The sequence below is a fragment of the Balaenoptera acutorostrata genome, chromosome 3, assembly GCF_949987535.1.
Source record: "Balaenoptera acutorostrata chromosome 3, mBalAcu1.1, whole genome shotgun sequence".
NCBI lineage: Eukaryota > Metazoa > Chordata > Mammalia > Artiodactyla > Balaenopteridae > Balaenoptera > Balaenoptera acutorostrata.
This window is the reverse complement of record NC_080066.1, coordinates 138,486,364-138,498,582: the sequence shown is the minus strand read 5'-3', so window position 1 is coordinate 138,498,582 and position 12,219 is coordinate 138,486,364. Positions and strand designations below refer to the sequence as shown.

General features: G+C 40.9%; 1 non-coding gene across 1 annotated transcript; it reads left to right on the top strand.

Moving 5' to 3' along the window:
• Positions 1 to 305: 305 nt before the first annotated feature.
• Positions 306 to 412, top strand: LOC114239230 (U6 spliceosomal RNA). The gene has a single exon (XR_003624413.1). It is a non-coding gene; the product is annotated as a U6 spliceosomal RNA (small nuclear RNA).
• The last annotated feature ends 11,807 nt before the right edge of the window (positions 413 to 12,219 follow it).

The following is a 12,219-nucleotide window of genomic DNA, read 5'->3' as shown; positions in this document are numbered from 1 at the left end:
GCCAAAAGACACTCCTCACCCCAACTATTATACTTGACCCTACATAGTCATTGAAAATATAAAGTATAGAAACCTGGATGCTTCTCTTGTAGGACTGGGAGTATCCTCAGCTTACCCAAAGCTTGAGTGTCTTGGGGCAACTTGAAAGGCATCAGACAGCCTAAATACCTGGGCCACAAATGGTTCCCCAAATGAGAGTAAGGACAAGATGTTACTCCAACCAAATACCCTGATAAGTGTTGGTCCTTAACATATGGAGCATTCTTGAAAAGAAAACAAGAGGAGAGAAGAGAAGAGGAGAGGCAGTGCTCACTTCGGCAGCACATATACTGAAATTGGAACAATACAGAGAAGATTAGCATGGCCCCTGCACAAGGATGACACACAAATTCGTGAAGTGTTCCATATTTTTGAGGTATCACCTCACACCACTTAGAATGGGCATCATCAGAAAATCTACAAACAACAAATGCTGGAGAAGGTGTGGAGAAAAGGGAACCCTCTTGCACTGTTGGTGGGAATGTAATTGATACAGCCACTATGGAGAACAGTATGGAGGCTCCTTAAAAAACTAAAAATTACCATATGATCCAGCAACCCCACTACTGGGCATATACCCAGAGAAAACCATAATTCAAAAAGACACATGCACCCCAATGTTCATTGCAGCACTATTTACAATAGCCAGGTCATGGAAGCAACCTAAATGCCCACTGACAGATGAATGGATAAAGAAGTTGTGGTACATATATACAATGGAATATTACTCAGCCATAAAAAGGAACGAAATTGGGTCATTTGTAGAGACGTGGATGGATCTAGAGACTGTCATACAGAGTGAAGTAAGTCAGAAAGAGAAAAACAAATATCATATATTAACGCATATATGTGGAACCTAGAAAAATGGTGCAGATGAACCGGTTTGCAGGGCAGAAATTGAGACACAGATGTAGAGAACAAACGTATGGATACCAACGGGGGAAAGCCGCAGGGGGGTGGGGGTGGTGGTGCGATGAATTGGGCGATTGGGATTGACATGTATACACTGATGTGGATAAAATTGATGACTAATAAGGACCTGCTGTATAAAAAAATAAATAAAATAAAATTAAAGAGGAAAAAAAAAAAAGAGGAGAGGGAAGTGGAGGGGAGCCAAGAGCAAAGAAGGGAAGAGAGAAGAGGAGAGAATAGGAGAGATAAAGTTATAAAGGGAACCCCTGTCCCGATATGGACACATTTTTAGCAGCCATCCAGCAGAAAGGACATATTTTGGTCATTGCTAATCCTTAAAAATATCAGGCTCAGCTCCTCTGTGACTTAGAGCAAAGTTTGTATGCCTAGAAACTAATCCTTTTCCACTTTAACTTCTTTTGTGAGCTTACCAAGCAATTATTCCATAATTTACCCAGCAAAATAATTCTATAGCCCACCAAGAAGAGACTAAGAAGGAAACAAATAATGTGTGTGTGTAAAGAAACTACACGTAAAATATACATCCTATCCTTTTTTAAATTTTCTGGGTAAAATTTATGAACAGCTGGTATCTCTGAGGATAAACCATTTTGTGTTTGTAATATAAATATTCATTGATCTGGATGGGTATTTTTGGTGACCATATTAATACAAAATTTTTAAATCCTTGAGTTACATATTTTTTTCAGAAAACAAACCCATATATCTCTACATCATTCTTACTGCCATTTCTTCTACCTGCTACAAAATGGTCAGGAAAGGGCACCCAGCCCAATCTCAAGAAGGATGTTAAAAATGAGGGGGGGCGGGGTGAAAAACAGTGTAGGATCTGAAGGTCTGAGGCCAGGGATTCACTGGGCATTAGGACAAAACATTGTATTTCCAATGGCCTCAATTTCTTCCTCTCAAAATGATAACTAAAAACCATATATGATTTATTTCATTTGAAGCAAGAATAAATTAAACTTAATAAATTGTGGGAGAATATTTGGGGGGTGGGGGATACAGATAGAATAAGAGAGAGAAAAACAGCAATGTATCCCACAAACATGCTTTCAGGAGGAAGCTGGTGGTCTGCCAGCCACATTTTGAGAAACACTGTCAACAGTGACTATTTTTTTCAGTTTATTCAAACTCTTTAGACTTATTTTTATCATTGCTTCTTTAAAAACAAAGTTTTGTCAATAAAGGTGCTCCACATGTGAGAAAATCAAAAAAATGTCCCCAAATCCCTTCTAAAACTTTAAATAAACATTCCTGATGTTCTCTATGTGGTTATTTCACCCTTGCATTCAACAGAGAAAAGCATCAATAATGCTTCAAGCATTTGCTGGGCAATGGGATCTTAGAGGTGAAAAGGCAAACTTCCAGGGCCCTATGGTCTAATGGGAAGTCATAAATAAGTAAAAAAGTAGTTAAAACACAATGGGATAAATATAATGCATGTAATTGGAGTCACATTCAACTTCCATATAGTAACTGCTTAGCAGAGCCAAAGACAAAGTTGAGCCAGGGCTCCATCTGTTTTGAGATGGTAGAAAATCAAGAAGATATTGCTGTCCTTTCCGAGACCATAATTCCTTTTTCTAGTGGAAACCATGAAAATATAAGCCACTCACACCCTGATTTCTCAGTTCAGGAATTTTAATCCAAAAGCCATAAAATGAGGCAATTGCTATGTGGCCAAGTAAAAGCCTAAAAGACTATCTGAGTGTCTTCTGCCCTAGATCTCAGGAGCATGGTGATTCTTTGCACAGTTAACTTTTCCCATGTAACAGGCCTTTACCATACCTGCTGTTGGATCCTGGTACCTACCAAGATACCTGGGTTCTGTAAGGTAACCCGAGGATAAGTAGAAGAATAAACCCTTTTAATGGAATAACAAGGGGAATTGTTAGCAGAAAACTAACATTAGCAATCCAATTACTTAAATTTTCTACCCTAAGATTATCTTCAAAGAGAATGTTTCCCATCCCTCCTCTTCATTTAGGACCCAAAGCCCCCACCTCATTCCTGCTCCCACCCCCAGGAAAGCAAAGAATGTCAGACAACACTCCCCTGAAGCTAGACACAAAATTAGACATCAAAAAGGTGGGAGGAAAGGAAGAATAAAGAAGCAGAGCACTAAGGAGCTGTAAGGCAAGGAAAGAGGCAGAGAGACTATCAGGGAGAGGGGACAAAAGAGAGTCTTAGTTACCCATATGGTTGACCACATGACATGTCCCAAGCACTTAAGACTAAGGATAAGTTGAATTTTCTAATTCCCACCACCCTGAAAATTTGGAAGTAAGTAGAATATATCACTTGGATCTGAAATAGTCCATTTGAAATGTTTCCAGATTCCATGTGTGTGTTTGACTAACGATGGACTCTTTGTTATTAACTATAGTACCTCTTTCTTCCAGAAGAAGGAACATCAACTCCAGTGATATCTAATTGTCTTTGGCCTGTTCCTTAATCCAAGGGAATTTTGAAATAACATACTATCAAACTATCAAACAGATCTCCTGGGGACATCTGGAACAAATCCAGTGTTGGACAAGGGCCATCAGGGCCCTGTTGAGCATCACCATGAATCACTAGGCTGTCATTCTTAAACTGACCTATTAAGTTAGCCCTTGGTCTCTAGGTTGCCACCCTAGGAAATTATATTGCTTTGGTTTCACCTAAATTCTAAATAGTCAAGGACTCCCCTTGTGAAAGTTGTGAAAATGCCTATGCTCATGATCAATTTCCATGGGAACCATGATTAAGGCAGGTCAAGTCTAGGTTCATCTGACTCCTGACTCCATATTCTTTGAAAATATAAACAGGAGGGCAATATCTTCCCAGGTCCTCACTACTGTGAGTGGCTGGGGTAGAAACCTCCATTCTTCTTCCTTTCTCAACTCAATCCTTCCTTTTCTTTGTATCTGAATAGAGGCAAAGACCCAGAGGTAATTCCATCTTCCTGCATTTAGTATAGAAATCACTTCTATCCTTGCCCTATGTCCTTCTACTTTTGCCTTCTCCAGTTTGTATCCATTCTTCCTCCAGGCATACAATGCTATGCCAGATATGTAATATGCTCAGTCAATAACATTGAAGGAAGACCTTGGTAGTTGATTTCCATGCCTCCCTTAGACAGGAAAGCCCAAGATTCTCCACCTTCACCCAGACAGTAGGTTTTAGTCAAATCTCCACAGTAGGACAAGGGCAAATTATGAGGATATATAAGGTGCTATGAAACAGAGATAAATAATTGAGGTATCAGTTGGGATTATTTGTGTTACAAGTGACAGAAAACCCAAACTCAACTGGCTTAAGCAAAAGAGAAAAAAAGGGGTATTTTATGGGGTCACAGAACTGAGGGGTTAATATTGGATCTTGCCTGCTAAGAAGGTTGGTTCAGTCACAAACAATGTCTCTCTGGGCTCTTCCTTCCAGCTTTTCTTCCTCTAGATAAGCTCCAATTTTGACTCCATGGGATGTTTTCTAGCCACTGCAGGTTCATAGCTTCACAACCTCTAGTTCAATAACAAGAAATTCTGCTTCCCCAATAGCTCAAACAGCAGGACCAGAATTGAATTTCATTTGACTTTGATTGGCCCACTTTTGATCACATGCCCCAGGGGATGGACTACACAGATTGATTCAGCCTCAATCCCATGCTCCACTCCCTGAGGCCCAGGGATGACATCAGTCTCACTTGAAGCACATGGACTGAAATGGGAAAGGGGTACCATCAAAGGAAAACTGTGCCCCCAAAAAGGGTGTGCAGGTGCTGAACAGCAAAGCAAATAAGCATTCATTATGCTTCTCTAACTCTGCAGGGATGCTCAAGAGAAATGCTTCACAGAGGAGACTGAAAGAGACTTTGGAACCAAATTATGAAGGATAAGTAGGAGATTGGTAGGCCAGAGAAGGCTGGGATGAGTGTGGACAGGCCATCCAAAGCTAGGAGAACACCATGCACTAATGCAGTGGACAGAGAAAAAAGTCATGATTTTTTTCCAGGGAATTCTAGTTAGCTTCATACAAATGTGCCTGTGGCGGCGGGGGGATAACTGAAGCAATTAAGCAGGCTAATCACGTTGGGCTTTATATACCATACACAGGAATTTACATTTTTTTTTTATCCTTTACAAAGAGATGGGGAGCATTGAGACAGATACCTTAAGCAAGCATTTGCTTTCTTGAGCTGGATGGAAGGTGTGTTGGATGGGTGAGACAAGGGCTGTGAAAATGGGGTGGAATCTCAGTCAGAAACATCTCATATACAGTAAGTCCCCTCCATACAAACCTTCAAGTTGCGAACTTTCAAAGATGCGAACGTGCGTTCGCATGTCCAATCATGTAAGTTAGTTCACGTGTCTGGCGTACACTGTCACGTGCGTGCATCCTCTACAAGTGGTTGTGCTTTTGTGTACTTTACTGTACAGTACTGTATAGAGTACAATAGTACAGAATCTTTATTTCAAGCCCAGGATGTCCAAAAGCAAGCATAAAAGCAGTGGTGATGTGGCTGGTACTGCTAAGAAGCGCCAAGTGATAACGATGGAAACAAAAGTGAAAATAATTGAGAGAGTGGAGCAAGGCCATTACCAGTAATGAGATTTGGAGGAACCTTTGCCCGCAGTTTGTTCACGATTTTTGTGGATTTGAAAAGGTGGCTGAGGAGTCCACAGAGGTCTTTAGCAACTTAGTGACAATCAGCGAGAAGCTGGAGCTAGATCTGCAAGAGGACGACTTCATTGGACTCCTTGCTGTGCAACACGAGGACCTTACTAATGAAGACCTGATGGAATTGGAGGCCCAAAGAAAGAACGAAAAGGGACAAGAGGAAGAAAAAGTAACTGAAGAACTGAAGAGATTCACGACACAGGAAATGGCAAGGGTATTTTCTTTATTTGAGGAGGCACTGTTAGTTTTTGAGGCAAAGGACCTGAACATACAACGGTACACGAAGGTTGCAGCAGCCGTTCAGAATGCAATCCAGTGCTACCATGTCATCTATGATGAGAAAAAAGGAGCTACTACCCAGACATCACTGGGTCGTTTTTTCAAGAGGGTAGATAGAATTAAATCCAGCCAGGAACCAGAAACTGTGCCATCAATGTCAGGCGTGAGTGAAATTGCAGCTTGCCCTCCATCTCCTATTGCTGACAATCCTTCAGCTCTACCATCTCCCACCTCCTCTCCCTCCTCCAGTCAGTAACTCTTCTTGCCTCTTCACTCGATGCCAGCCCCTGTATGCCAGCTGTTGTACTGTACTACTGTACTTTTCAAGGTACTGTATTGTAAGACTAAAAATGTTTTCTTTATTTTTTGTGTTTGTTTTTAATGCACTATTTGTGTGAAAAGTATTATAAACATATTACAGTACAGTACTATATAGCTGATTATGTTAGTTGGGTACCCAGGCTAACTTTGTTGGACTTACAAACAAATTGGACTTACAAACTCATTTGTATGTCGGGGACTCACTGTAACCTGAACCAAGGTTATTGGTTACGGAGTTTAAGAGGGGGAGGCTAATAAAAAAAAGAAGGAAATCCTGCCATTTGCAACAACATGGATGGACCTTGACGGTATTATGCTGAGATAAGTCAGACAGAGAAAGACAAATAATGTATGATTTCACTTATGTGTGGAATCTAAAAACACAAACTCATAGAAACAGAACCAATGGGTCATTGCCAGAGGTGGGGAGTGGGGAGTGGGTGAAATGGTGAAGGTGGTCCAAAGGTACCAACTTCCAGGTATAAGGTAAATAAGTCCTAGGGATGTAATGTGCAGCATGGTGACTATAGTTGACAATACTAGACTGGATATTCAAAAGTTGTTGAGAGAGTAGATTTTCAAAGTTCCTCACAAGAAAACAAAAATGTGCAACTATGTGTGGTGATAGATGTTAACTGAACTTATTGTGGTGATCATTTCACAATAGATGCATGTATCAAATCATTGTGTTGTACACCTTAAACTAATACAGTGTTACATGTCAATTATATCTCCATAAAACTTGAAAAAAAAAAAAAAAGGTGAGACTAGACTCAATAAATATCTAAGTGGTGGAAATGAAGGGCCTGATGGCCGGCTGGACGTGGGGCATGCAGGAGAAAGAGAGTTCCTGCTCAGTTTTCTGGTTTGGAGGACCGCATAAAATGGGATACAGATTCACTAAGACACTGAATTCATGAAGACTGGCCATTACATTACCATTAAGTCTTCGATCTAACTTTCCAATTCAGCTTTTTCATAAAAATACGTATCAGTGATTATAGTTGCCTTTCAATATTTATAGAGAGTTTTACATGACTAACCATTTCATTCACAGATATGTCCCGCAGCTCTCCCCAACCCACATCGCATCTGTTCTACGTGGGTTATTCATAATGCAGCTGGTTTAGCAGTTGGGATCATCGTGCTGCTCTATCACAACACAAAACATCTCCTCTCCACCATCTCCGCTCCGTTTGATTTCCAGCTCAGTAAAGTGGCATACTGGGGAAAAGCCCTGAATTCTAGTCCATAAATAACATAGCTAAGGTCATTCTTGAAGCAATGAAATTCTCATGGTGACATTTTACCTCTGAAAAGTGAATTTTTAGTGGTGACAGAGTCCATCTGAAACAACCCTGGTATTTATTTATGTGTTTTTATGTTTGTGAAAGTATCCCTGCAGGATATCCTCTTTAAGCTTCGCAGCTGTTGATAATGGGTCCCTGCCCAAGTGTGGATTTATTTTACAAACACATTTATCATCTATCAAACATATTGGCTGGCAAAGGTTTTGTATATTCCATGGCTTGTGACATTCTTGCTCCTAACTATTCTGAAACCGCTGAAACACTCTCCTATTGTTCTTGCTCGCCCTTCAAGAAGGAACTGAAAGGCTGACTTTGTCTGGGAGGTGATAGGATTAAACTGCATTTATGCTGAATCCACAGTGTGTAGGGAGCATGAAGCTGTTTTCTAGATGAATCAGCTGATTCTTTGTGCTTTACAAGCCAGTGGAGGCATGAGTTAATGAAAATGTAAGAAAATAGCTCATCTAACCAACACAAAAGAAAGGAAAACAAAGGAGAAAAATGAGACTACATGACAGACATATCTTCTGGGGCAAGAAATTGGCTCACTCACTCCAGAACCTAAACTAGGAGCTGTGTTTCCAAGGAGATGGGCAGACTCATGCTAGAGTTCTAAGTCAAGGAGGAAGGTAGCCAGAGCATTACAAGAGTCCCTGTCTTTAAGTCTTCCCATAAGGAGAGGCCAGGGAATGGGACTCGGGATGTCAGAATGTTCCCGGCAGCATCTTTCTGGACCAAAAGCCCGGCTGAAACTGGATCCAGTCCCAAACTGGACAGACCTTACTCTGGCTCAGAATATCATGGCCTGAGCCAGATCAGAACCAACCTGAACTGTAAGTGCGTAGGAAAGGCTACTAGGCTCATACTGCTGGTGTTCATTCCTTAGCTAACCACTCACTCCAGCTGGACAGGAAACCGTGGGTTGGAACTTTGCTGTTACTTTTGACATTTTTCCCTTCTGGAAGCATGAGAAACTCTCCATTTCTTCCAAAATAGAAGAAGATTCATGCTCCCTACTTAATTTCTTCTTGGTTTCACTGACCTCTTCTTTCTAACCTATTTCCTGTTTCATGATACTTGCCTATCACTCCTTCACTCATTTTCCCATCTCGTTTGTTGTGTTCCTTTTCTGTTCTTTTTGTCTTTTTCAAGTTCTACATTTTCTCCCTTCTCTATCCAATTCACTCCTTTCAGTACTTTCTTTCATTTGAGGTATTAATTGTTTTTACTCCTAGAAAATTAAGTCAACCTGAAAAGTTACAACATTCAGACAGAGAATAGGTAAGCAAAATTGAGAAATCCATCAGATAGAACAGATAGAACTCCTTAAAATCTAATTCAGATATTATCAAGAAATTGTATTGGCGTTAATTACACAGTTTCACAAAACTACAACCAGATTTTCTCTTCCACGTTCCTATTTCTTCAATACTTTCATCAGTAGATTATACCAAGTCAACAGCTCTATATTCCTAAAGCAGAAGGTGTTCATACAGTGGCAGGGCCCCATTAATCTGTCCCTCTGTTATTTGAGGCATATCACCAAGCCTCTTAACAACCTTCTGCCAAGCCCGAAAATCCCACCTTAGGATCAATAATTGATAAGATAACAAAGTAGGGAAGTGTCTCCGGAGTTTAGTGGGAACACTGTTTCCTCCAAACTGTGTGTAACTATTATCTAACCAAATTAGATAGTTGATGTTTGGGGCCCAGAAAAGATGAGTTACAAGATAGGTATCTTTCAAATGCTGGAGGAAGGGGTTTGGGGGAGGGGGAGGGGGGTATCAGACAGGACTCTTCTGGTTGCAGGTGACAGAAATCCAATTTGAACTAGCAGAATTGAAAGGGGGATTCATTAGACCACGAAATGCAAGGAAAAGTTGAAGGACCAAACTGAGAGAAAGGCTAGGATCCAGCTTTGCTTAGGAGCACTTGCAACCAGAAAGCACTTGCATCCTGGTTCCATCTCTCATTTCTGCTTCTCTCTACATAGCAGCACCATTTCTCACTGCACATTGGTCTCCTCTGCATGGCAAGAAATAAGACATCAAGAGCTCTGCTGAGATTTACCACCCACCACTAGAACCTCCAGAGAGGGACTGACTTTCTTCTTCATTCCGGTTTCTTAAAATCCCAGGGTAGGATTCTGATTGGCCCAGACTCAGTCAATGCCAACTCTGGGCTAATCAGCTATGGCCATGAGGGCCATAGTACACATTCATAAAAGATGACAGCTTTCACTGGAACCCCATGGAGAGTAAGGGGAGGAGAAGTTCTCAAAAAATTCAGTAAGGAAGGAGGGTACTGTTCTCAGACAAAAAGAATGTGTTAGACAAACAGAACGATGACTGCCCACTACGCACACACCCCAAGTGACAGGGAGAGCAATAAACAGTGATCAGAGAGACCAGACCAGGAGGGTCTTGGGGGACTGACAATGCGTATCAGAGGTGGAAAGGCAGGGAGCAAGATGTGCCTTTGTTGCAATTTTATAAAGCACTAGTCCTATCCCGAAAGGCTACTGGATCCAAAACAGTAGACATATAGAGCCCTGGAGCTTCCACATTACAAAGTTTAAATAGTTTAAATAAAATCTTCTCTTCTATGTGAAATAATAGAAGATACATATATATTGGTCTCTGACCCCAGTTCTTGGAACAGAGCTCCTGAATCCCTTGAAATGTCCTAAATGATAAGAGCCCTAGGAGCATCTTTTGTTCTAATATTTGGTTTTGACCCTGGTTCCTTACACAGAGCTCTTAAAGCCCTTGGAATTTCCTGGGTAATAGGAATGTCTTTTGTTCCAACAAGGTGACTCTCGGTGGGCTTCTGAATGGAGGCTGGTTGCCAGAGGGACCAAACTATGATTAGAAGCTTGGAACTTTCAGCCCCACCACACCCCACCTCCATTTTCCAGAGAGGGGAGAGGGTTGGAAATTGAGTTAATGACCCATTAATTAAGCCTATGTGATGAAGCTTCCATAAAAATCCCAAAAGTACAGTGTTCAGAGAGCTTCTGGGTTGATGAGCACATCCACATACAGGGAGGGTGGCACACTCCAACTCCACGGGGACAGAAGCTCCTGCACTAGGGACCCTTCCAGATCTCGCCCTATGTACCTCTTTATCTATATCCTTTATGATATCCTTTATTATATAATAAACTGATAAACATCAGTAAGTGTTTCCCTGAGTTCTGTGAGATTTTCTAGTAAATGATCGAATCCAAGAAGGAAGTCATAGGAACCTCCCATTTGTGGCCAAGTCACATAGAAATTGCAGGTAACCTAGGAACCTACTACTACTTGCGATTGGTGTCTGAAGTAGGGGGACAGTCTCTTGTGACTGAGCCCTTAACCTGTGGGATCTGAGCTAACTCCAGTTAGTGTCAGAATTGAACTGAATTGTAGGACACACAGCTGGTGTCACAGAGAGTTGCTTGGGGGGAAAAAAAATACACATCTGGTGTCAGAAGTGTAGTGAGTGTGCTACTAGTAGGGGAATAAAGGAGAAACACACAGAAGTGTTTTTCTATCACACCTAAGAATCTTAGATACCCTTAGCCAAGCAAGATCACAAAATATTATACCGGGAGACCCAAATTCATGTAGCAGTCCCTTAAGGAGCAGTGCCTCCATCTCTAAGATGACACCAAAATATGGGGGCTACTGGACAAATGCCTTCTTAAAAGTGGGGATAAACCACAGACATGTCAGAAACTTTCAAAACCCTGCTCACCTACTAACCACCTTGCTTTTAGGGGAATTAAAGCTGAAGTAGTTTCCATGATTCTAGAAAATTGTCTTAGTAGCATAATACCGTGAAAGACTTGGAACTATTGAAAGGATAAAATTGAGAATGTATGTAAAAGAACTTTGAATACATATGAGAACGTTTCATTATTACTATTTTGTTAAGAAGTGCCTGCCCTCCTAAGCTATTGTTTTTTTGGAGTACTGTCTACCTGCCTTGCAGGAGTTAAGCTATAGCCGGTATTAATTTCCCCTCTGTGGCAGGGTGGGTAAGACATTTGTCAGGTTATTTCTATGAGGAATTATGCTTGAGGTTATCATGCAGTCAAATAAACTTTTTTTCTTATGGAATACATGGAAAGGGGTCCAGAGGACTGGAGGGGCCCTGTTTTTCATTGAACAAAGTGATTTTGTTCTGAGGTTAAGTCCGTATGACCCAAAGTACAGGCTGGTATGCAAAGAGTCATGCATTGATTTAAACAATAATAAATTGTGGTCCAGAATGCAGGGGAAAATCTGTTCCCTCATGGACACTGAAGACCATACAATTTCACCCCCGTGATTTCAAAATAAACCTTGCACTTGTTAAGTTTGGGATTTGTAGCAAATACTAGGAACTTTTAAAACGGATACTTAATCCAGTCCAGTCAGTTTTGATGCTTATGAAACAACTCTTAGAACTCCAAATGGTTAGGTAAATAAGTAGAACATAAATCATTATAAGTAGCCAATAAAATTCAGAACTGAAGGGTCAAATAATAAATTTTTAAATCATAAAATCTGACAAATACAATATGGTGACTTGAGTCCATGTTATCCAGGACTCAGGGCACTTTTAGCAAGAAAATTTAGGAATAGTCTCATCCTTGCAAAACCCAGGGAACCCAAGGAGGCAGGTGTGCTTTTTAGGAGGTAAGAATGAG